Source organism: Hyperolius riggenbachi, chromosome 1, assembly GCF_040937935.1.
Source record: "Hyperolius riggenbachi isolate aHypRig1 chromosome 1, aHypRig1.pri, whole genome shotgun sequence".
Classification (NCBI taxonomy): Eukaryota; Metazoa; Chordata; class Amphibia; order Anura; family Hyperoliidae; genus Hyperolius; species Hyperolius riggenbachi.
Genome location: NC_090646.1, coordinates 625,809,416 through 625,836,762, shown reverse-complemented (window position 1 = coordinate 625,836,762; position 27,347 = coordinate 625,809,416). Strand labels below are relative to the sequence as shown.

Sequence of the window (27,347 nt, the reverse complement as noted above, 5' to 3'; positions counted from 1 at the left end):
TTATGTAAATAATACCTGAGAGCATTTCATCTGCTCCATGAGCCTAAATACAGCACATGGAAATCACTCCAGCGACTGCCGCGCATTACATGGAAATCAAGGCAGACCTCGCTGCTAACTTCCTGTGGGACCCACAGGATTCTGATTGTCACATGGGAAAGTAAATAATTAAAGTAGTAAACCTGTAACTTAAAGAGGAACTCCAAATTAAAATAATGTAATAAACAAAGTGCTTCATTTTTACAATAATGAGGTATAAATGATTTAGTCAGTGTTTGCCCATTGTCAAATCTTTCCTCTCCCTGATTTACAATTTCTGACATTTATCATATGGCAACATTTTTACTGCTGGCAGGTGATGTCAGTGGAAGCAGAAGCTGCTTGCTTTTTTGGCAGGTAGAAACAGTTGTAAACAGCTATTTCCCACAATGCAATGAGGTTCACAGACAGGAAACTGACAGGACCATGGTCCTGACATCACACTGTGGTCGGGGTTTCACCACAATATTAGCTATACAGACCCCCCTGATGATCCGTTTGAGAAAAGGAAAAGATTTCTCATGGGAAAGGGGGTATCAACTACTGATTGGGATGAAGTTCAATTCTTGGATACGGTTTCTCTTCTTTAAACCAATAATTCATAATTACCCCTGTGTAGTCTACTCATTAATCTCTTTCTCCTCCCCGGTCCTGTTTGTCCACTGCGATCTGTGAGTTCTCTGTCTTCCATTTTGAAAATGGTGATGACCCCGTAACAGCTTCCTGGTCAGCACTCTGTTAACCAGTAATATTGCTTGAACCATATGGAAACATGGATATTACCTTGCACATCAGTTGCCCTGATGTAGTTGCTGTCAGTTAAGGCTTTCAGCTTCCTGAGAGACAAATCTGACATCTTGTCAGAATTGTAAGGAATCATTGTTAGAAGAAAATGGTGAACTTCTGAGAGGAACTGACGGTGAAGTAAGTACAGTATATTCCGGCCTATAAGACGACTGGGCGTATAAGACGACCCCCCCCAAACTTTTCCAGTTAAAATATAAGAGTTTGGGATATACTCGCCGTGCACACCAAATAAACATTTAAAAAACATTATTTACTGGTGCTATGTATGAACAGATACTGGTGCTGTAGTGTATGTGGTACCCAGTATATAACAATATATAGGTGATTGACTTGTTGGCTTGGTCAACTTTCCCTAAGTGGGTTGGTCAGCTCTCCTTGTTTCCCTGTTTATCAGAGCAGTATGGAAGAATAGATTGCGCTGTGCCCATAAAACACGCCTCTATCACCCTTCTGGCCCACCCTTGTATCCTATTTACCTCCTTCTCTGCCTCTCAGGTCTTACACATATGCGCCTGCGCCGCTTCACTACAGAAGCGAGATCTGAGAGGCAGTAACAGGATAGGGCGTATCACCCGGCATCAATGACACCCGGCGTATAAGACGACACCTGACTTTTCAGGAGATTTTCAAGGGTTAAAAAGTAGTCTTATACACCAGAATATACAGTATGTAATATTCATGTGTTTATTTTAAATAATTTTACTCGGTTCTAATCCACTTCAGAGGTGTCAAACTCAATCACTTAAAGCCAGGATACCCGAAGTGACATGATGAGATAGACATATGTATGTACAGTGCCAAGCACACAAATAACTATGCTACGTTCCTTTTTTACTTTCTTTGCCTGAAAGAGTTAAATATCAGGTATGTAAGTGGCTGACTCAGTCCTGACTCAGACAGGAAGTGACTGACTCAGACAGGAAGTGAGTCTGAGTCAGGACTGCGTCAGCCACTTAAAGAGACTCTGTAACATCAAAAACATCCCCTGGGTGGTACTCACCTCGGGTGGGGGAAGCCTCGGGATCCTAATGAGGCTTCCCACGCCGTCCTCGGTCCCACGGGGGTCTCGCTGCAGCCCTCCGAACAGCCGGCGACAGACCCAACTGTCAATTCAATATTTACCTTTGCTGGCTCCAGCGGGGGCGCTGTGGCTGCTTTCGGCTCCGAAGTAGACGGAAATGCCCGATCTCAGTCGGGTCCGCTCTACTGCGCAGGCGCCGGAAACTTGCGCCTGCGCAGTAGAGCAGACCCGACGGCGATCGGGTATTTCCGCCTACTTCGGAGCCGACAGCCGTCAGAGCGCCTGCGCAGGAGCCGGGAAGGTAAATAATGACGTCATCTTGTACGGAGGGCCGCAGCGAGACCCCTGAGAGACGGAAGACGGCGTGGGAAGCCTCATTAGGATCCTGAGGCTTCCCCCACCCGAGGTGAGTACCCCCCAGGGGACGTTTTGACGTTACAGATTCTCTTTAAATACCTGATATTTAACTCTTTCAGGCAGAGAAAGAAAAAAAGGAACACAGCATAGTTATTAGTGTGCTTGGCACTGTACATACCCATGTCTATCTCATCATGTCACATGTCACTTCGGGTATCCTTTAAATGGAAACCTGAAACAAAGAAAATGATTTAAAATAAACACATGATGTAGCTGCAAATGAATATTACATACTTACCTCGCCGTCAGTTTCTGTCAGAGGCTCACCATTTTATTCTTATAGTGATCCCTGTATGGCACTTATTTTCTTATACCCACAGAAACCTGGGCAGTTATTCAAATCTTTTTTATTTTTTATTTTTATTATATTTCTTTCTTTTATTTATAATTATTATATACATTTTCAGGGAGCAAATGCTGAGGGCAAAGATCATTTACCATTTATATTTCATTATTTTGTAGTATTTATAAAGTGCTGCCATCTTCCGCAGCGCTTTACAGAGTATATACTGTATAGTCAAGACTCTAACTGTCCCTCAGAGGGGCTTACAATCTAATCCCTACCATAGTCATGTATCCATTGTTGTCTAGGGAAAATTTTAGGGAGAAGCCAATTAACTTACCATATCTACCGGTATGTGTTTTTGGGATGCGAGAGTAACTGGATTGCCTGGAAGAAGCCCATGTAGACACGGGGAGAACATACAAACTCCATGCAGATAGTGCCACCATGCTGCCCTATGTTTATATGGTGACAGTCGGGTTACAGGGGCTGTCACTGCCTGATGCTTGGTAGGGGATTTGCCTGCTCTGAGCCACTGACTCCAGCATTTTAGTCAGCTTGACCACTCTCCTGATTTTCCATTCACCTCTGCTCCACTTCCATTTGATAGATGTCACTAGTTGTCACCTACTGCCTTCTGGCTGCTACTAAAATTTAGCTACTGATCACTGTCACTGGAATGTGCCTGTCATTACCTGATTGTACTAATCCAAATAACACCACCTGCCTACCACTAGAATCTACCTATTGTTATCTCCTTGCCACTAGAATCTACCCTTCACTATGTGCCTGTCAATAGAATGTACTGCTGACCAGGCTTGCTCAGATCTGAATTCGGGAGATACCCGGATAGTTCTATCCGGATATCTCCCAGTAAAGCTGTCAACCTTACCTGTATGACGTCTTCTTCGGTCCGTCCCTGGCGCCTCCCACGATGCGCTCCAAGCACCGCATGCGCCGGTCACGTAACTACAAACACTTCTTCCTTTCGGGTTAAAGGAGGAAGTGTTTGTAGTCACGTGACCGGCGAATGCGGCGCTTGGAGCGCATCGTGGGAGGCACCAGGGACGGACCAAAGAAGACGTCATTCAGGTAAGGTTGACCAAGAACTATCCGGGTATCTCCCGAATTCGGATTTGAGCAAGCCTGCTGCTGACAACTTATCTGCCACTAGAACCAACCAAGCACCACTGATATGTCCCTAAAATCTATAATGACTACCTGCCTGCCACTAGAGTCTACCAATCACCACTGATAAGCCCCAAGAATCCACAATGGCTACCTGTCTGCCACTAGAATCTACCAATCACCACCGCTACGCCCCTAGAATCCACAATGACTACCTGTCTGCCACTAGAATCTACCAATCACCACCGATACGCCCCTAGAATCCACGACTACCTATCTGCCAATAGAATCTACCAATCACCACCGATACGCCCCTAGAATCCACAATGACTACCTATCTGCCAATAGAATCTACCAATCACCACCGATACGCCCCTAGAATCCACAATGACTACCTGTCTGCCACTAGAATCTACCAATCACCACCGATACGCCCCTAGAATCCACAATGACTACCTGTCTGTCACTAGAATCTACCAATCACCACCGATACACCCCTAGAATCCACAATGACTACCTATCTGTCAATTGAATCTACCAATCACCACCGATACGCCCCTAGAATCCACAATGACTACCTGCCTGCCAATAGAATCTACCAATCACCACCGATACGCCCCTAGAATCCACAATGACTACCTATCTGCCACTAGAATCTACCAATCACCACTGATACGCCCCTAGATTCCACAATGACTACCTGCCTGCCAATAGAATCTACCAATCACCACTGATACACCCCTCAAATCCACAATGACTACCTGCCTGCCAATAAACTCTACCAATCACCACTGATACACCCCTCAAATCCACAATGACTACCTGCCTGCCACTAGAATCTACCACTCAGCACTGATATGCTGCTAGATTTCACAATGACTACTTGCCTGCCACTATACAGGTCCTTCTAAAAAAATTTGCATATTGTGACAAAGTTCATTATTTTCTGTAATGTACTGATAAACATTACACTTTCATATATTTTAGATTCATTACACACAACTGAAGTAGTTCAAGCCTTTTATTGGTTTAATATTGATGATTTTGGCATATAGCTCAAGAAAACCCAAAATTTCTATCTAAAAAAATTAGCATATCATGAAAAGGTTCTCTAAACGAGCTATTAACCTAATCATCTGAATCAACTAATTAACTCTAAACACCTGCAAAAGATTCCTGAGGCTTTTAAAAACTCCTAGCCTGGTTCATTACTCAAAACCGCAATAATGGGTAAGACTGCCGACCTGACTGCTGTCCAGAAGGCCATCATTGACACCCTCAAGCAAGAAGGTAAGACACAGAAATAAATTTCTGAACGAATAGGCTGTTCCCAGAGTGCTGTATCAAGGCACCTCAGTGGGAAGTCTGTGGGAAGGAAAAAGTGTGGCAGAAAACGCTGCACAACGAGAAGAGGTGACCGGACCCTGAGGAAGATTGTGGAGAAGGACTGATTCCAGACCTTGGGGGACCTGCGGAAGCAGTGGACTGAGTCTGGAGTAGAAACATCCAGAGCCACCGTGTACAGGCATGTGCAGGAAATGGGCTACAGGTGCCGCATTCCCCAGGACAAGCCACTTTTGAACCAGAAACAGCGGCAGAAGCGCCTGACCTGGGCTACAGAGAAGCAGCACTGGACTGTTGCTCAGTGGTCTAAAGTACTGTACTTTTTTCGGATGAAAGCAACTTTTGCATGTTGTCATTCGGAAATCAAGGTGCCAGAGTCTGGAGGAAGACTGGGGAGAGGGAAATGCCAAAATGCCTGAAGTCCAATGTCAAGTACCCACAGTCAGTGATGGTCTGGGGTGCCATGTCAGATGCTGGTGTTTGTCCACTGTGTTTTATCAAGGGCAGGGTCAATGCAGCTAGCTATCAGGAGATTATGGAGCACTTCATGCTTCCATCTGCTGAAAAGCTTTATGGAGATGAAGATTTCATTTCTCAGCACGACCAGGCACCTGCTCACAGTGCCAAAACCACTGGTAAATCGTTTACTGACCATGGTATTACTGTGCTCAATTGGCCTGCCAACTCTCCTGACCTGAACCCCATCGAGAATCTGTGGGATATTGTGAAGAGAAAGTTGAGAGACGCAAGACCCAACACTCTGGATGAGCTTAAGGCCGCTATCGAAGTATCCTGTACCTCCATAACACCTGAGCAGTGTCACGGGCTGATTGCCTCCATGCCATGCCGCATTGAAGCAGTAATTTCTGCAAAAGGATTCCCGACCAAGTATTGAGTGCATAACTGAACATAATTATTTGAAGGTTGACTTTTTTCGTTTTAAAAACACTTTTCTTTTATTGGCCGGATGAAATATGCTATTTTTTTGAGATAGGAAATATGGGTTTTCATGAGCTGCATGCCAAAATCATCAATATTAAAACAACAAAAGGCTTTATATATCAAATATCCAGGAGCACCACTATAGGCTTCAAAATAGAACAGTAGGTGTGCCAAGGTCCTCACCCCGGTACCCAAGGGGTCACAGTATTGGCTCCACTCAAAGGACCGGCACCACACAGCGTATTTACAGCTCTTAAAGTTTAATCAAATAACATGATGGCAACAACAGACCGCTGTTTCGGCCTTCCTTAGGCCTTTGTCAAGTTGCAAGGATCATATCGTATGATAAATACACTGTGTGGTCCTGGTCCTTTGAGTGGAGCCAACAATAAAAGGCTTGAACTACTTCAGTTGTGTGTAATGAATCTAAAATATATGAAAGTCTAATGTTTATCTGTACATTACAGAAAATAATGACCTTTATCACAATATGCTATTTTTTGAGAAGGACCTGTAGTCTACTGTATATATCCAAGGCCAGATTTCTGGAAAGGCCGCAAAGACCTGGGCCTTGGGCGGCTGCAGCCCACGGGGGCACCCAAAAATGAAAGAGGAGTTGCTACATATAAAAGAGAAGGCTGAAAATGGGGAACAACACATGAAAAAGAGAAAGTGATGCCCAAGGGAGCTTTTAATGAAAGAGAGAAGCTACAGTACGTGGATGATACACATGGAAGAGGGGCTTCACATGGCAAGGGAGGGGCTGCTGTACGTGGATGATACACATAGAAGAGGGGGCTGCACATGGCAAGGGAGGGGCACTGCTGCACTTGGAAGCGAAGCTACAACATACTTTGCCCAGGGGCACATAAAGTATATATCACTTTCTGCCTGTGAATAGTGTTATTTGCCTGTCTTTGGTAATATTTGCACATTTTGTTTCATCAATTTGTACTATTTGCTTGCCATTAGTGACATTTGCATATAATTAGCATCTGTCTACTGCTGGTAATACCTGGAAATCAACCAAACTAAATGTACAATACAATCAAGCAGGAGAAGAGCCGGGACAAGGCCCTCCAGCACCCAAGGCTGAGACACCAAAGTGCGCCCCTCCATCCCTCCCACCCCAACCATCACACACTGATTGCTATTAGACTAAAAGGTGCCCCAGGGCCCCCAACCCCCCCCCCCCCCCCACCAACACCTTAATCTCTAGTTATATGGCTTGCAGTCACTGCCGTGTATCCCCTTTTCTTATTTCTCTCTGCTTCAAACACAATAGGGGAATGATAGCTGAGTGAGTTGTGCGCCGCTGCTACACTACGCCCTGAGGCTGGAGCCTCTCTCGCCTCTGCCTCGGCCAGGCCCTGAAGGAGTTCCTCCCTTGTTTGATTTCTTCCTGCTTATATGCAGTGAAGTGGTAATCCCCAAAGGGCAGTGCACTGGCATCCAGGGCAGGGGCAGCAACACCAGGGCTGAGGTTGGTATGCATTCTTTATATTATGAAGCTGGTCATTTCTGCATGGTATCAAAATTTGCCAGACATTGGCTACAATTCACATAAGATCCTGCTGGTGATAATAAGGCAAGTGAAAACTTATCATCACACATTAATCAGTATTTTAAGTGTAAATTCACTCAAGTGTTTAAGTGTTCATTCACTAAAGAAGCTTGCCTGAATAACATGCAGTGATAAGCTTTCACAGTGAGAGTGTTATCTTATCACTTCAGTCCTTCTGTTATCAGCTGTGTGGATATTCTCACATGCAGTAGATAGGGAGGGGAGGAGCACATGTAGGCAGGATATAGCTCCACCCTCCTGCTGCAAGGAAGATTACAGCTAGCCTGTGTAGGACAGCCAGGATAGGAGAGAGAGAGGCTGTGGCTGTGAGTTTGTGGCTGGCTGGGTCGATGTGTGTGTGTGTCTGTGTGTGAATTTCTCCGTATGTGTATTTATACCTGGTGTCTCTCTCTCCCTCCCTCACTGTGTGCCTGCTGTGTATATTTTTTATTAACAGAGCCCCCTTCTGCATAAACCAGTAAAAAAGCAGACAGCTCAGAATGCTTCACTTTACATTTTAGTCTATAGTAACACGCCACTTAAAGGGATACTGTAGGGGGGTCGGGGGAAAATGAGTTGAAGTTACCTGGGGCTTCTAATGGTCCCCCGCAGGCATCCGGTGCCCACAGAGCCACTCACCGATGCTCCGGCCCCGCCTCCGGTTCACTTCTGGAATTTCATACTTTAAAGTCTGAAAACCACTGCGCCTGCGTTGCCGTGTCCTCGCTTCCCCTGATGTCACCAGGAGCGCACAGCGCAGGCCCAGACCATACTGGGCCTGCGCAGTACGCTCCTGGTGACATCAGTGGGAGTGAGGATATGGCAACGCAGGCGCAGTGGTTTTCAGACTTTAAAGTCTGAAATTCCAGAAGTGAACCAGAGGCGGGGCCGGAGCATTGGGGAGTGGCTGCGCGGGCACAGGATGTCTGTGGGGGACCATTAGAAGCTCCGGGTAACTTCAACTCATTTTCCCCTGACCCCCCTACAGTGTCCCTTTAAAGTGAATAAGTAGAGAGGGTGTGGAGAGGCACAATTATCCCAGTAATAGTTTCGGGTGTATGACCTGGGATGCTAAGCAACATCCAGAGTAATATCACAGAAGTAAACGGTTGGTCAGCACACCAGCTTCTTCAATGAGCAAAATTTAATCCATCACATGTCAACACTAATGTTAACAATTGTTTCGGGGCCACAGAGGGTCCCCTTCATCAGAACAGTGCAGACAAACAGTGTAATAAAAATTGCACCAAATATATACACCAAGTGATTAAACAGAACCACCCCCAATCATGAGAAACATCCCTCCCTCATCTCAATGTAAACATTACATTTCTTGTCCCTTAATTAAGCGATCATAATTCCAGCAATACATATATGCAGTAATCATAACATGGGAAGATGGATCACATGTAACATACACAGATACATAGGCGCAATCCCTGTACATATCCCTATCCATGTCCCACCATTACCTGTCAATAATGCACAATTTCAAATCCATTGGCTCCAGGGATCGCGCCAAACCGCCGCCTCCCGTTGCTCCCCCACCAACCTCAACCACAACAACGACCATACACAAGGAGTCTGAACCAACATCCCCAATCGTGAACTTAAGTCAATACACCTTGAACAAACACGAAATGGCGGTGTTATCAAGAGGACTATCATTCTGTCCGTCATCTAGATTTGACCCCTTTGGATTTGAAATTGACCTGTTCAAGTATGAAAGATCATTGAAACTGAAGCAATTCTTTTTCACTAAACCAACTACTGAGATAACAACCTACACCTCTGCATTTAAATTGAAGAGCTCATTTATTCCACCAGGAACATTCCCCAGTATTGAGAGTTATATTAAAACAGTCCGACATGATGTCCTCAAAGAGGGAGAGAGGAAATTGATGAAACACAATCTTACCCGCAATGAGAGGACGGCGATAACATCATTGCGAAACAACAAGAATATCATCATTAAGCCGGCAGACAAAGGGGGAGCAATTGTGGTCCTGGATTATTCTGAATATAGCCGGGGAATACAAGACATGCTTGGTGATCAGACCAGCTACAGTGAGATTCACGGTGACCCCACATTGTCCATCCTTGGCAAGCTTAAGGAACTTATACAAACAGCTTTATCAAACAGGTGGATTACAGAGAAGGAATTTGAGTTTCTATTGCCGGATCACCCTCAGAGACCAGTTCTGTATGGATTTCCGAAGATACACAAGGGGACTACACCATTAAAGTATCGCCCGATTATTTCGGGCACTGACTCGGTGACCCAACCCATCGCTCAGTATATTGATTTCCACCTCCAACCAATAGTTCAATCACTACCAGCCTATCTAAAGGATACACAACATTTCCTAACCAAGTTGAATGGATTTACCGTGGAAGAGGGTGAGATGTTCCTGTGCACCATGGACATAGGGTCCCTATACACGTCCATTCCGAACGATGATGGTTTAAGAGCGGTAAGACACTTTTTGTTAAAACAACACAGTGAACTGTTACCATCAGAATTTATCATAGCAGGCATGGAGCTTATACTGACATGCAATTGCTTCAGGTTTGAACAGAAATGGTATAGACAATGCAGGGGAACGGCCATGGGCAGCTCGGCTGCTCCTGCGTATGCAAATTTATTTGTCGGATATTTGGAGGAGGAGTTTGTTTTCAGGTCGCCAATGTTCCTTGCACACGTTAGCATGTGGACAAGGTTTATTGACGATGTGTTCTTGATATGGAGGGGCGACAGAGACACACTAACAAGATTTGTTGAATATCTTAACACACTTTTTGAGGGCATTATCTTCAATGCAGAGATCTCTGATTATTCGGTACCCTTCCTCGATGTGATGGTGAAAAAAACTGATGTGAGACTGAGTACCACACTTTACAGAAAGCCTACAGATAGGAACACTCTACTGCTGTATGACAGTGCCCACCCTAACCATTTGATGAATGGACTACCCATATCACAATTCTTGAGAGTGTTAAGGATTTGCAGTGATCCTGGTGATGTGGGAATAGAGATTAAGATCATGTTTGAGAGATTTAAAGAGAGAGGGTATCCGGATAAGATATTACATGAAGCAATCACGAGAGCTTATGCTATTTTTGAAGGCAAGACATCTAAGAAAGATAACTATGCAATTCCTTTTGTCCAAGACTTTAACTGTATGTCTACAAACATTAAGAAAACAGTTGAAAAAAACATATCTATATTACAATCTGATAAAAATTTGAACCCAATACTTAAAGAGAAACCGTTATTCTCATATAGATCGAGCAGGAGTCTCAGAGATACCTTGGTACAAGCTGATCCATATGATAAATATACTAAACAACCAGATGCTACAACTGTAATATATGTAACTCTCTGATTACAGGTACCCACTTCACGCATCCGAGTACTGGTAAGAAATTTCTCATCAAAGACTATTACAACTGCAATACTGAATATTGTGTCTACCTATTGAAATGTCCATGTGGGTGGGGCTATGTAGGGAAGACCACTGGAGCGTTTAAAACAAGATTCCAAAAACATAGGAGTGATGTACGATTAGCAATTGAAGCAGAACGAGAAAGTAAACCACCTGATCCATCTAAACCAGTAGCGGTACACTTTGTACAATTGGGTCACCGAGTGAGTGAACTGAGGGGCCTGGTCATTGACCATGTCAAAAAACCCAGGAGAGGTGGAAATCGAGATAAACTATTGCTTCGTAAGGAAACCTTTTGGATACATACATTGGACACTGTCGCCCCTAGAGGATTGAATCAGTACAATTCGTTTGCCTGTTATCTTGATGATAGGTGACTTACTATCAGAATAGAATTAACTTTTGGAGCATGATACCCGTGCCTTCTCCATCACTATGATATAGGTTACACGGTTGAGCTCTTATATACATGTATTTACTTGTGCACGTTTTATTGTTCATCGCTGATCATGATATTGTCTTTTTCCCATTCCCTTCCCCTTTTTTCCCATTCCCTTCCCCTTTTCCCTTTTCCCACTCCCCATTCCTTTCCCCTTCCCCTCCCTCTCTTGTGTTGACTAATTACAAACTCCCACAGTAATTTTTGCATAGTTTCGTATCTTTTGGCTCCCTTAGGACGATAATTGCTGTACAGGAGTGGCCTTGTGCCTCCCTAGGGTGAGTCCATCCGGACCTCTATGTAATTATCGTTCCTATATATGATGTGCCATACCAATATATGGCCTATCTATACCCCTAATCTCTCCAGCCTTAATGTGAGTAAGACAGCAATTTATTGCTTGTCTCTCACAAAGATGCGACCTAGGAGCATCCTCTGCAGCTGTTAGCAGCGATAGGATCTTCAGTGCGCTGTTGCCAAACTGAGCAGACACCTGCGTGCCTGCACAGCTATGTTTATGGGTTGCTATCGCAACTCGAGTAGCGGCGTTTCCATGGCAGCGCCGACGCGTTGCATAGTGCGCATGTGCATTGCGCGTGGCCCATGACGCGTGCGGAGGGCGGGGGGTCCTCTGTCCGCGATGCGCGGATTGGCTTACTGGCGGCGCATGGCCCCCTGGGCAATAGGTTGTGATGGCAACCATCTATGGAGGCAAACCTGGCGGAGATAACGGCTGGAGCAACGGGAGGCTTTAATTTGGCGCGATCCCTGGAGCCAATGGATTTGAAATTGTGCATTATTGACAGGTAATGGTGGGACATGGATAGGGATATGTACAGGGATTGCGCCTATGTATCTGTGTATGTTACATGTGATCCATCTTCCCATGTTATGATTACTGCATATATGTATTGCTAGAATTATGATCGCTTAATTAAGGGACAAGAAATGTAATGTTTACATTGAGATGAGGGAGGGATGTTTCTCATGATTGGGGGTGGTTCTGTTTAATCACTTGGTGTATATATTTGGTGCAATTTTTATTACACTGTTTGTCTGCACTGTTCTGATGAAGGGGACCCTCTGTGGCCCCGAAACAATTGTTAACATTAGTGTTGACATGTGATGGATTAAATTTCGCTCATTGAAGAAGCTGGTGTGCTGACCAACCGTTTACTTCTGTGTCCCTTTAAAGTGAGTCTGAAGCGAAATAAAAAAAAAAAAGATACTTGCCTAAGGAGAGGGAAGGCTCTGTGTCCTGTAGAGCTTTCCTGCTCCTCCTACGCTCACTTCATTCTAGCACTGTGTCCCTCATTAGCCGTCTTAACTTACCTGGGGCTTCTACCAGCCCCCTGCAGCCATCCTGTCCCCATGCCATCACTCTGCACTGCTCCTGTCACTTAAAGCGCCAGAGCTGGGACAAGGTCCTCCAGCACCCGAGGCTGAGACGCCAAAGTGCGCCCCTCCATCCCTCCCACCCCAGCTGTCACACACTGATTGCTATTAGATTAAGAGGCACCCCAGGGCCCCCAAACCTGCCCAACACTTTAATTTCTAGTTATCTGGCTTGCAGTCACTGTCATGTATCCCATTTTCTTATTTCTCTCTGCTTCAAACACAGTAGGGGAATGATAGCTGAGTGAGTTGTGCGCCCCCTCCTACACTGCGCCCTGAGGCTGGAGCCTCTCTCGCCTCTGCCTCGGCTCGGCCCTGCAAAGTGCCACTCCTACAACTGGATGAGCGGCCCGTGGGAGCGCGATCGAGTATGCGCACAGCAGGGGCCACGCATGTGCAGTGACCGTCAGCTCGCTGAGTAGCCCAGCTGAAAGAGAGGCTCTGCGGGGGACTGCATGGGATGTCCGCAGCCCCCCCCCCCCCCCCAAAAAAAAAACGCAGGTTTTTTTTCTTTAGGTTCACTTTAAATTTATTTCGTGTTACTTTTCATGGACACACAGAATAATCATGTATTGGATGTTTACAGGAGTGGTTCTTTAGGTGTACCTTGGCAGCTAAGGTAGTAATGCACATTTAATAATTAACTAATCAGTGGAATGGGATACCTGATATAGCAAAGAGAGAGAGAACCAGATTTGCATCTCAGGAGCCCATAGGCACAAAAAGCTTTTATTTATTCACATCTATTAACACATGTGACTGCACAAGCCACTCGTGTGTTGCAGGAGTTGGCAGCCTAGATAATAATTGCCAGAGTCGAGCATAACTCGTATTCACCGTACAGCAGTGCTTACAGGTTCTATACCTGTTTCAGCTTTTAATATTTATGCATAAATGTGACCTAAAATATGATCTGCTTTATATGCAAAACCTGAAGCCTAATAAGGAGAACAAAATGAGCAACACAGTCCAACACATTGTGGTTGTTTATTTATTTACTGAGAAAGATTATCCAAGGCTATGTGTTTATGGCAGAAGTATGTCAGGCTCTAGATCAGGGGTCTCAAACTCAATTTATCTGGGGGGCCGCAGGAGGCAAAGTCAGGATGAGGCTGGGCCGCATAAGGAATTTCACAATCGCTGCGCATCGCCGCCTCTGCCCGCTCTCCCACTCTTCCTTCACAGAGAGGGGCGGGGAGAGGCGGCGATCCGTGCGGCGATTGACGACAGGAGGGGCAGAGCTGAAGCTGAAAGCTCTGCCCCTTCCAGGAAATGCCGGCGGATTGCCCCCGGGCGATTTGGGGGCTCTGCAGCCCTCGTTTAGCGGCGGATTACTTGGGAGCACTGAAGCGAACTATAAGGAAGCTTTTGCCGCCGAGGGCCACAAAATATTGTATCGAGGGCTGCAAATGGCCCGCGTGCCGCGAGTTTGAGACCCCTGCTCTAGATCAATAATCACAACCTCTGAAGGGGAAATTCAGGTGTTCCAGTCAGTGGAATTACAATCAAGGCTGAGTGTTGATGTCCTGTATCTTTGAAGAATAGGCGCCCCCAGTATAGGTAGCCAGGTATAGGTGCCCCCAGTATCGGTTAGCCAGGTATAGGGCCCCCAGTATAAGTTAGCCAGGTATAGGGCCCCCAGTATAGGTAGCCAGGCATAGGTGCCCCCAGTATAGGTAGCCAACCATAGGTGCCCCCAGTATAGGTAGCCAGGTATAGGTGCCCCTAGTATAGGTTAGCCTGGTATAGGTGCCCCCAATATAGGTAGCCAGGCATAGGTGCCCCCAGTATAGGTAGCCAGGTATAGGTGCCCCCAGTATAGGTAGCCAGGTATATGTGTCCCCAGTATAGGTAGCCAGGTATAGGTGCCCCCAGTATAGGTAGCCAGGTATAGGTGCCCCAGTATAGGTAGCCAGGTATAGGTGCCCCCAGTATAGGTAGCCAGATATAGGTGCCCCCAGTATAAGTAGCCGGGTATAGGTGCCCCCAGTATTGGTAGCCAGGTATAGGTGCCCCCAATATAAGTAGCCAGGTATAGGTGCCCCCAGTATAAGTAGCCAGGTATAGGCGCCCCCAGTATAAGTAGCCAGGTATAGGTGCCCCCAGTATAAGTAGCCAGATATAGGTGCCCCCAGTATAAGTAGCCAGGTATAGGTGCCCCCAGTATAAGTAGCCAGGTATAGGTGCCCCGAGTATAAGTAGCCAGGTATAGGTGCCCCCAGTATAGGTAGCCAGGTATAGGTGCCCCCAGTATAGGTAGCCAGATATAGGTGCCCCCAGTATAAGTAGCCCGGTATAGGTGCCCCCAGTATCGGTAGCCAGGTATAGGTGACCCCAGTATAAGTAGCCAGGTATAGGTGACCCCAGTATCGGTAGCCAAGTATAGGTGCCCCCAGTATAAGTAGCCAGGTAAAGGTGCCCCCAGTATAAGTAGCCAGGTATAGGTGCCCCCATTATCGGTAGCCAGGTATAGGTGCCCCCAGTATAAGTAGCCAGGTATAGGTGCCCCCAGTATAAGTAGCCAGGTATAGGTGCCCCCATTATCCGTAGCCAGGTATAGGTGCCCCCAGTATAAGTAGCCAGGTATAGGTGCTCCCAGTATAAGTAGCCAGGTATAGGTGCCCCCAGTATAAGTAGCCAGGTATAGGTGCCCCCAGTATAAGTAGCCAGGTATAGGTGCCCCCAGTATCGGTAGCCAGGTATAGGTGCCCCCAGTATCGGTAGCCAGGTATAGGTGCCTTTAGAAAGGGTACTGTTTAGGGCCTTATGTGTATTTTCCGCAAACATAAAGTGAGTAATATAGAGCAAAGGGGGAAAGGGACAACTTGAAAGGGGGATGTAACATCCAAAAATAAAAAGTTAACACGGAGTAGGGTTGAAAAGTTGAAAAAAGAATAGAGGAAAAGGGCAGAAGTGATGTTCCTTTTGGTATCACAGAGAAACAGTTAAGAGGAAAACCAGCAGAAATATTCTTTTCTTTTTTCATACGGTATCACGTTTCTTATACATCTGAAAGTGAACACTAAAAACAACAGGATAGGTAAGCTAAAAAAGTAATTTCTTCTTAGATTTTTTTCCCACACATCAAAGATTACAACAAATAAAAGTGAATGTAATAGTTTTGTTTGCATAATGTAAAGTCAGCACACATACTGTACATGGAATGATATATGACACAGTTGTTATGGAACTGTAGTGCTAATATTTTTATGGCCATTTCTGTTTTCATAAGTTAAGTTTAAAGGTTAAATACCAACGCCAGTATTCCTGGTTAAACTACACCTATTATTAGAGAAATAGGGAAGCTTCCATTGACGATCTCTTTTTAAAAGCTACTAGTTACCTAATTGTTACTCTGATCCACTGCCTCCAACGCCTCTTTAACTACTTGTCACCCCTGTAGCAATATAGTCCACATTTGAACCACTCTTATTGTAAAGAACCCCTCCCAAAAAAGTCAGCAAAAACTTTATTTCTTCCATAAACAGGTTGTGTCCCCTAGTCACTAGTTTTTCACTAGAGGCGGAGATTGCAAAGTGCGCCCCCAAAATCTGCCCTCCCCAGTAAAGGTGGTAAATATGCCCCTAATTTAGGAAGACCCCTGCCTAGATTTCATAGTCAGATGTGCCCCCAGTATAATCCAGCCCACTCCCCAGTAATAACCAGATTTGCTCCCAATATCAGGTAGCCTCCCTCCCCAGTATAATAGTCAGCTGTGCCCCCAGTATAAGCCCCACTCAAGTATAATAGCCAGGTGTGCCTCCAGTAATAAGCAAACACTTCTCTAGTATAATAGCCAAACATGCCCCCAGTATTAGTCAGCCCTCTCCCTAGTAATAGCCAAATGTGCCCCAGTGTTAGATAGCCCCCTCCCTAGTCATAGCTAGACGTGCCCCCAGTATTATGCAGCCTAAGTACAACAGATGTGCCCCCAGTATTAGCCCCCTCCTCAGTATAATAGCCAGATGTGCCCACTGTATTAGGCAGCCCCCTCCCGAGTAATAGCCAGATGTTCCCCCAGTATTTGCCTCTCCCAGTATAATAGCCAAATGGGCCCCTGTATTAGACAGCCCCTTCCCAGTACAACAGCCAGATGTGCCCTAGTTTTTACCCCCACTAGTGAAAGCCAAATGTGCCCCCAGTACTAGCCCCCTCCCCAGTATAACAGCCCGACGTGCCCCTGTTTTAGGCAGCCCCCTCCTCAGTAATAGCCAGAAGTGCCCACTGTATTAGGCAGCCCCCCACTCAGTAGTAGCTAGATGTGCCCCAGTATTAGCCCCTCCCCAGTATAATAGCCAAATGTGCCCCTGTATTAGGCAGCCCCCTTCCAGTATAATAGCCATATGTGCCCCAAGTATTAGCCAGCACCCTGCCCAGTAACAGCCAGATGTGCCCCCAATAGGCAGCCCCCTCCCCAGTATAATAGCCAGATATGCCCCCATACATTATTAGGCATCCCTGCCCCATCTGGAGCACTTCGAAGCTCAGCGCGCAAGGAGTACAGGCAGTACATACTCACTTCCTCCAGGTTTCAGGCACAGAAAGTCCCGTCTGTCTTCTCTGCGCTACTGGCGCTCTTTACTCCTCAGATTGGGCTCTAGTTCTTGAGAAGCAGGAAGTACAGAGCAGCGGTGGTGCAGAGAATACAGACGTGGCCACCAGCGTCTGGGACCCGGAGGAGGTGAGGGTGTGCTGCCTGTAATCCTTGCCCACTGTGATCTGTAACGCTGCAGATGGCAGGGGGGGGGGAGTACAAACACTGACGCACAGTGATGGGGGGCTACGGGAGGGAGACTAGTAGTCAGGCTCACCTCCCTGTGCCCAGAGGCTGGACTCTATCCATCTTCTGCCTCTGTCCAGCCTTTCTCCTAGACCTTTGCACAAGCCTAGGCACAAAAAGTTCGCCTGCCAAGATTTTATCTTGCCCCTTGTATTTATACATGTTAATTAGATCTTCTCTAGATCTCCTAAAATAAGGAGTTCTGTCTTCAGACTAAGTAAGCCCAGTTTATCTAACCTTTCCTGGTAAGTGAGCCCTTTCAACCCTCTGATCAATTTTGTTACCCATCGCTGCACCTGCTCTAAAACTGCAATGTCCCTCTTGTAATGCGGTGTCCAGTACGTATTCCATACTCCAGATGTGGTCTTACAGCAAAGCTCCCAACTGTCCCTTTTTTGGAGGGACAATCCCTCTTTGGGAACCAAATCCCCCTTTCCCTCTTTCTTCCTCATTTATGCCTCTTACAGGACTTGTGTACAAACTTATGTAAACATATGTAATTTTTCTCTTAAAATGTGTTTTAATTTTGACTATAAACTATATTCTTATTTTTTAAATTAGACAAGACAAGACAAATAACATTTATATTGCGCTTTTCTCCTTGCGGACTCAAAACGCCAGAGCAGAGCAGCAGCCACTAGGGCGCGCTCTATTGGCAGTAGCAGTGTAAGGGAGACTTGCCAAAGGTCTCCTACTGAATTAGTGCTGGCTTACTGAACAGGCAGAGCCGAGATTCGAACCCAGGTCTTCTGTGTCAGAGGCAGAGCCCTTAACCATTACACCATCAGCCAAATTAATATAAATCTTACTTTTAAATGTTATTACGAAATAAAATGAATGATGATAGACAGGACCAGCATGGTCTGAATGATAAAACAATATCATTGCTTTTGAATTATTTGTGATATTGGTGACTAGGGGTGTGGCAGGAGTGAGTGTGTCTTAAAGTGACCCTCTTTCCTAAAGCGGATCCGAGATGAAAAACGAACTATAACAAGTAACGTATCTATATATCTTATCTAAAGTTTAGATAGTTTACACAGCAAATCTAGCTGCAAACAGCTTCAAAGGTTTATGATTATTTATTCCTGTGATACAACGACAGCGGCCACGCTGTTTGTAAACATTACACACAGGCAAGCTGATCTGCATCTCCATCACTCAGCCTGTGAAAACCTAATTCCCCCTCCTCCTCCTCCATCCTCCCCTCTGCCTCTAAAATCTCTGGCTAGTAATACCTCCCCCTCCTCCTGCCCAGACTGAGCTCCCATAAGCCCTTGCTACTGTCTGAAAATGCCAAGGCACTCTGAAAAGCTGTGGGCAAGGCTTGTTTCGTTTATAGGGAATTAGAGTATTAAAACAAAAACAAAACAGTATTTGGCTTGAGGAATGCCCTAAAAACAATATGAAAGGAACACAATTATGCAATGTGTAAAAGTTTATCTCGGATCCACTTTAAAGGGAACCGAGCATCATTTTTAACACCCAGTGCAGCTTTATAGCAAATTAAAAATGCATTCTAAAAATGTGGTTTATTATTAAAAAAAAAACCTTTCATTTTACCTCATCTTTTTACATTTAAGGGTTAAAATACACACTTCTTGCGTCCCTGAAAGGACCTGCAGACGGAGAGCAACAGATGATGGAAGGCTGATAAGAAATCCTTCCCCATTGTACTTCAAACAGAAAACATAAGACGCACTTGAAGAATTTCACACCTAGCCTGGATAAGAGAGTGTAAAAGCAGCAGGGGTTTTTGAACTCCTGAAACATGGCAGCCCTTTCAGCTATTTGAAGTCAGGAGCTGCTTAGATCACTTTAAAGTGTACCAGAGATGGGATAATTGGGTGTATTTATACTTACCTGGAGCTTCCTCCAGCCCCATGAGGTGCGTGGGCTCCCTCACCGTCCTCTTCAAGTGCTTCTTCGCATGTGCAGAAGAGCGCGGCAGGCCAGATTTCCAGGGTGATTGCGGAGCGGGCGGAAAGGACGGAAAGGGAGCACATCCACTTCATGGGGCTGGAGGAAACCAAAGCTACGTATAAATTTACTCTCTGGTACAAATTTGGGAATATAAGCACCCTAGCATGAATAAAATTGGATTAACCACTTAACGACCAGCCAATGCCGATAGGCGGCGGCTGGTCGCAGTGGTATTTTTATGGAAATGGCTGCTCGTTAGAGGGAGAGGGAAGGAGAGGGAGGGGGGAATAGGGCTGCGGAGGGGGGCTTTGAGGAGCCCCCCCCCGCTAGGCAGAACATAGCGGCGGTGATCAGACCCCCCCAGCAGGACATCCCCCTAGTGGGGAAAAAAGGGGGAAGTCTGATCGCCCTGCCTGTCACACTATCTGTGCTGGGGCTGAAGAGCCCACGCAGCACAGATAATAGAAAATTCCAGCGGTTCTTAAGTGGTTAAACACCAATAAAATGAAATAAGTGAGGTGGCTTACCGCACAGGCAACACATTTCACGGGTCTAAGCCCGCTTCTTCAGGCCAATAACAGTGCTGGTTTGCAAATACTAGCCAGCATAGGTAGCCTGCTGTTAGAGGGGTCTAGACAGACCACATATGGTCTCGACTCTCTACCATAGTGATGACCTGTCACTTTTACCAAGAAGACCAATCACAACCAAGTCCGATTGGGCCACCCCAAGTGGAGTCGGGTTAACTGTCTCCACCTGCTTCCTGAGGTCGGTTGCCTCTCTGCATCCCGCTTCTGTGAGTAGTATTTATATTTCATTCATTGACTCGATTGAGACAGACATACTGCTGTATTGGGCTTCCGTTCGTTTGCTTCCTGTGTCGTTTTTCTCCAGGGTGTCAAGACACCCCCACCAATGTACATCTCTGGTACACTTTAACTCAAAAAGTTGGGAGGTATGCTCAAAAGAGAGCTATATAGGGGCAGTATTATGCTAGCATTCCAAGTTTTTACTTCCCTTTTAATGCATCCCAAAATTGTATTTGCACATAATCATAATTATGATGCGTAATTTCTCAATGACTCGTAGTTTTTCAAAAAATGTAACAGGTTGTGAATGCACTTATGGGAAAATGCGAAAAATGTGTCTCCTCATCCCCATAGATTTCAATCTGTTTATGCGAAAAATGTATCCATAGATTTCAATGCATTTATGCGAAAATGCGAATAATGTGTTTTCACCTTCTCATACAACATTGTATTTATGCGCAAAGATTGTATTGTCAACCCCATAGACTTCATTGTATTTATGTGAAAAATGTGATTTCTCATGCCCATAGTTTTCAATGGATTTTTGCAAAAACTGCAAAGAGTTTGTTCCTTATCTTATCCCCATAGACTTCTTTGTACCTTATACACTCGCACATAAGCCTAATTTTTCAGCACAAAAAAATGTGCTGAAAAGTTACCCCCTCATCATATATGCGAGTCAGTGGAGCAGAACAGATGGTGGAGCAGGTTTTGTTACTGGCAGAGGAGCATAAGTATTTTGCACTAGTGATCCTGTTCTTGCCAGCTGGCTCCCTGCTGTGTCCGTGTTCCCATCCCCCTGCAACATGGTGCGCAGAGTGTGCTGCTCAGGACTACCTGTGTCCCCTGGCTTGTGGAGCGACGCGTGTAAGCAACATGTGTCATACTCACCGTCGGGGTCCTCCACGGAACTCCCGGGGGCGTCCTCTAGTGCGCACGCGCGGGGGCTCTCTGGTCCTTGTAGTCCCTCTTCCTGCACGGCGTTTGGCGCTGCGCGCAGTGCGCGTGCGCACAGTGTTGTGCCTGCGCGCGTCCGCGCGCGCATGACCATGCGCGCGCACGCATGCGCAAACGGTTGCGCGCGCTCTGCGCATGCGCAGAGCGCTAATTTCGGCGCCAATGCACAGTATAAAAGCAGCACTGCCTCTAACTGCAGTGCTGCTCGTTCTGATCAGTTTGGTGAGCCCGTTGGTGAACCGTTGTTCCTGTTCTATCGTTATCCTGATTTGACCTCCTGTTGTGACCCCGGCTTGTGACCCCGACTACTCCTGATCTCCGCCTGCCCTGACCTTTGGCTTGTCTCCTGGATTATCCTTGTCTGCCGCCTGCCCTGACCTTTGGCTCGTCTCCTGGATTACCATTGTCTGCTGCCTGCCCTGACCCCTGGCTTGTGACCCCAACTACTGCTGATCTCTGTTTGCCTGGACTTCCGGATCTTGTCTGACCACGCTTGCTCCACTATTAGTGTCTCTGTTCTCCCAACCACTTGCTGAGACGATCCCAGTAGTGACCTGGTAGGGCACTAGGCAGCTAAGTTCCACATTCCCCTCCTGGGAGTGTGGTCCTGCATCCCCCTCAAGGGGGTGTGGGTGAAGACCCGTGGTCACCTAGATTCCACTGCTGGGTAAAGTCTCTTCCATCGTGGGAGGGTCAACCGGGACTGAAGAGAATTACAGTCAGTCCTTAACAACATGTCAGTGGTGCAATGATCAGGGATTCGCGTACATCAAAAAAGGGCGTCGGGAAAAAAGGGCGCGTGGTGTAAACGATAAGCAGTATTATCGTTTATAAAAATATTGTGTAGAATTTCGTTTACAAATAGTGTTTTAAGAATTTATAAATCATTAAATAATGTGTATGAGATCGGCAATTCTTAAAACATTAATCTTCCCTGTTTCTAAACTGAAACTTATATTTACGTTTGTTAAAAACCCTCCCTGTACCTATCTCTAACCCCTAGACCCCCTGGTGGTGCCTAAACCTAAGACCCCCCTGGTGGTACCTAAACCTAAGACCCCCCTGTTGGTGCCTAAACCTAAGACCCCCCTGTTGGTGCCTAAACCTAAGACCCCCCTGTTGGTGCCTAAACCTAAGACCCCCCTGGTGGTGCCTAAACCTAAGACCCCCCTGGTGGTGCCTAAACCTAAGACCCCCCTGTTGGTGCCTAAACCTAAGACCCCCCTGGTGGTGCCTAAACCTAAGATCCCTCTGTTGGTGCTTAAAGCTAAGACCCCCCTGGTGGTGCCTAAACCTAAGACCCCCTATGGATAATAATGTTTTACAAACATTAATAAATAAAAAATGTAAATAAAAAAATGTAAATAATTTTTTTGGGTGGATAATAATGTTTTAGAAATGTTTTAGAAATAGTGATTTAGTATCTTTATAAACGTTATTCGTCACGGGCTCATTTTGTAAAGTTAAATCATCACAAGCACAGTTATAAAACCTTAAAAATCTCCGGGCGCCGTTTGTAAAACGTTAATAATCTCCGGCGCCTTTTTTTCCCCTGTTCGGCGCCCATTAAACGATATTTATAATGGGAGTGAATGGGGCGCCCTTTTTGTCCACTTGTCTCATGCGTCCAAATCTCCTGCTTCCGGGGATTCTTCCTGTGCGGCAATTGCTGTGTCTCATATCTATGACGCCATCTAGTGGAGTCTTGAGACCTCATATCTATGACGCCATCTAGTGGAGTCTTGAGACACAGCTGTATCATCCTTGGGGCACATCTGGCTATGGGGAGGGGTCTGACTTGTACTGAAGGCACATCTGGCTAGTGTGGAGAGGGCTATACTGCATGGTGGGGGCTTATATGCAAATCAATCACTTTTTCCTGGTTTCTAAAGTGAAAAGTGGGTACCTCGGCTTATACGCAAGTCGGCTTATATACGCGTATATATGGTATTTATGCAAGAAAATGTTTTTTCTCATGCCCATAGACTTCAATGGATATGTGAATATGCGAAGATGTGGGAAATGTTTTCTCCTGAACGTATGGAAATATGCATAACTTGCAAAAATTATGTAAAATTAAAATTACCCACAAAAATCGTAATTATGATCAGAATTGCATTTAAGAAAATTATGCAAAATTTCATGAAAGTACCCATTATAATCGACACTAATGGACATCTGGTGATCCTCTTATTACAGGGGGCTGCCTAACTACATCATAAGCCCCCGTGCGTTTACATCCACATCCATGGGGACAGTTCTTCTCTCTTTTTCTCTCTCTCTCCCCTTTGTGACGGAAGAATAAGCCTGGAACCATCTTTGACTATGAGCGCTGGTGCACTCTGACATTTCCTAGGCTATAAACAATACAATACAATACAATAACATTTCTATAGGGCTTTTCTCCCACAGGACTCAAAGCGCCGCTTAGGCTCTCTCAGATTCAGTAATTGGCAGTAGGATGAAGTATTCACACAACAAAAGTTATAATTCTGCAAATGCCAAACTGAACAGGTGGGTTTTCAGTCTGGGTTTAAACACGGCCAGGGATGGAGCTGTCCTGATCTGTTGAGGTAGGGAGTTCCAAAACGTAAAGTGCTGCCTAGTCAATTTAAAGAGACACTGAAGCGAAAAAAAACCTATGATATTATGATTTGTATGTGTAGCACAGCTAAGAAATAAAACATTAAGATCAGATACATCAGTCTAATTGTTTCCAGTACAGGAGAGTTAAGAAACTCCAGTTGTTATCTCTATACAAAAAAGCCATTATCTCTACGACTTTCAAAGTCGTGGAGAGGGCTGTTTTTTGACTCTTATTATCTCAACTGTTAGTTAACTATTTACTTTTCCTCTGGCAGAGGAGAGGTCATTAGTTCACAGACTGCTCTGAAAGAATCATTTTGAATGCAGAGTGTTGTGTAATCTGCACATATTAGAGAATGATGCAATGTTAGAAAAAACACTATATACCTGAAAATAAAATTATGAGAATATTTTCTTTGCTGCTAATCTTCTAGTAATTATTCATAGTACACAACCAATTCATTATATCATATATATTTTTTTCGCTTCAGTGTCTCTTTAAACGTTTACTGACGTTTGGGCAAACACCGCATTTTTAATCCCTATTTTTACGCCCTCTGCCTGCCGCTTAGGTGATCTCTGCCTGCCGCTTAGGTGATCTCGGGAAGCAACATGCTGCTTCCAGTATCATTCCTCTGTGTCCCCCTGTGGGGTAGAAAAACGCTGCATGCTGCCAGAAGCGGCTAGACACTTTTCTGCAAGCGCGCAAAAAAAGCATTTAGACAAGACGCCAAGCAGAAGCCTGTGTGAATTGGCCCATTGTGAAAATAACAGCAATTTATCTACTACTGATATCAGTAGACAGGCTGTAACAGTATGAGCTGATTAGGTACTCACTCAGGAACATACATGCTGTGGATCGGTAGTTTACAAGTCTCATATGCTTGACCCCTGTCGCTTAAAATGAACAAGGAACTACAGGATGGCTGAGAAACGGATCAGGGTTGTGCATTGCAGGCACTGGTGCTACACTCACCTTTCTCTGCTTCCTCCAAGGCAGAATCTCCTCCCTGAGGGCCCGCAGCAGGATGCCCGGTATGTGCTGCACTGCCACCACATCTCTCACCCTCTCTCAGCAGATTAGCGATGGGACCACCAGCCACATGTGAAGTCCTACTTCCTCTCTGACTACAGCGGCACCTCATGTAACCCAGCAGCAGGTAACAGGCCACGTGAGGCACCACTGTAGCCATGGATACAGGACACTGGACGGGTGGATGGAGATCCCATCCTTGGAAAGCTGAGTGCAGGTGAGTGAGGTGGCGCTGCGCATCTAGGGAGGGGGAGACGGAGTGTGCGAGGGGCATTTGGGGAGGAGAGCCGCCTCTTACCGCCCTCTTATTATTGCTGTGCTGAACCATGAGATTCACATTGCTTCATGGAGGAACCGCCCCTGACTCATGAAGTAGAGTGTAATGCGTTGCATGTAATATATTGCATTCTGCTCTGTTAATCAAGCGGTAAAGGTGGCCACTAATGATCCAATCTTTTTCATGAGTTTTACCAAATATATGTAGTATAAAGGTAAATGAGTGAATATAGTAAATGGATAATTTGGGGAGTCCCTTATATTACATACAGTAGAAATAGTACAATTGGATGAAAAAATTGGATCATTAGTGGCCACCTTAAGGCCTCGTTCACATCTAGGGCGCTTGTAAGCGCTGCTGCGCAACGCTGACACCATGCGTACCGCCAGAACGGCAGAAGGGCATAGACTGCCCTTCTATCGTTCACATCTACTGCGCTGCGCAGCAGTACGATGCGCTGGGAAGCGCTTGCGTACTAACATGCATTTTACCCGGAAGCGCAGAGCTGATCCCATCACTGTCAATGGATGGGATCAGCAGCGCAGCGGGCAGCGGCACAGATGGCGTGCGATCGGATGCGCTGCGTTCGGATCGCACGGCCATCTGCGTCAGGTAGATGTGAACGAGGCCTAAGCCTTTATACACGTTATTCTGCTTAGCGAAGTTTAGTACATACCCCCCGAAGTGACTTCTGCCCCGCCAGACAGCCAGCAATTTGGCATGGTTTAAAAGAAGCTAGATATAGGTGCTCCTGGATACAAGATCTGTTTAACCGACTGCACTACTGACCTGTGCTGCTGTAATCCTAATTCCTAGGAAAGATCTCCACCTGGTGGACATTTCTGAGTCAAACAATTATGATACGAGCAATAGTAGCTAAATCACTGCAGGAAACTTACTTCAGCTATTCTGTAACACCCAAGCCCGGATTTACCTCACAGAAGCCTATAGGCACAGATGTCCTGGCACCCTAGACTTCTCCCTCCATAAACCTACAAACCCCCACCGAACCGCACCGCAAGTGGGCTGGCTGTCCCAGCTGTCACTTCTCTCCCTTACTTCCCTTGCTCGTCATAGGTAGCTACAGTTGCCCCTTAGTATTATGTAGCCAGAGGTCCCCTCAGTATTATGTAGCTAGAGGAACTTCAATAATAAGTAGCTATATGTGCCCCAAAGTATTAAGTAGCCAGAGGTGCCCCTGACTGAAGGGAGATCTTGCCAGTAGAATGCTGATAGTAGGGTAAGAAACTTCTCATTTACACTCTCATCAGGACTCTGCATAAGGAAGGAGAGAGGGAGGTGCTTAGGGAGGGAAGTGAGCCACCTCTCCATCATCAGGCGCCTTGCCTCGCTCAGCTTGAGTGTCACCGCTGATAGGCGGTCAGGGCCGGCCCGCTCATGAGGCGGGGTGAAACTTTTGCCTCAGGCGGCAAACTTCTAGGGGCAGCACCCGCCCGTCCGTGGGTGCGGGGGGGGGGGCTTCCGCCGAGCCGGAGGGGTAGCGGGCAGGACGGGGGTATTGGGCCTAGCGGTGGGGAGGTGACCCTCCCTCGCCTGGGTCCCCCGATCTGCGCTCCCCTCCAGCTGTAATTACGAAGCAGCCGCTGCCCCATAGTAAGAGGCATGGGCGGGGAGGACTCAACTTTTCCCGCGTTCCAGCGTGCGCTCCACTGACGTCACTTCCTGCATCGCCGTCCACTTACAATACAGTGGGCGGCGATGCAGAAAGTGACGCCAGTGGAGCGCACGCTGGAACGCGGAAAAGGTGAGTCCTCCCCGCCCATGCCTCTTACTATCGGGCATCGGCTGCTTCCTATTTACAGCTGGAGGGGAGTGCAGATCGGGGAACCCACCGCTAGGGCCCAATACCCCCGACCTGCCCGCTACCCCTCCGGCTCGTCGGGGGGGGGGGGGGGGGGCGGCATCAATTTTTTTCTAAATCTGCCTCAGGCGGCAAAAAGTCTAGGACCGGCCCTGTATGCGGTGTGGACAATATTAGCTGCTGGGCAGAAGGGGGACCCAGGATCATTACAGCGCTGCAGCGGGGAGGAGGAGGGGAGCAAGGGCAGCTTCTAGGCTAAATTGCACCCAGGGTGAGGGTGTAAAATGCCCCCCTTCCACGTGGAGACAGGTATAGGTGCCCGCAGTATAGGTTAG

The 27,347-nt window shown here is 46.4% G+C and overlaps 1 protein-coding gene across 2 annotated transcripts in view; it reads right to left on the bottom strand.

Annotated features, from left to right (window-relative positions):
• Positions 1-25,947, bottom strand: part of ELOVL7 (ELOVL fatty acid elongase 7) — a 162,990-nt gene extending 137,043 nt beyond the window's left edge. Inside the window, exon 1 of one of the 2 annotated variants that reach the window (XM_068271822.1) lies at positions 25,867-25,947. The gene's annotated coding sequence lies outside the window, so the exon portion shown is untranslated. The remainder of the gene's footprint in view (positions 1-25,866) is intronic. The other variant, XM_068271823.1, reaches the window with a different exon arrangement.
• Positions 25,948-27,347: the final 1,400 nt, after the last annotated feature.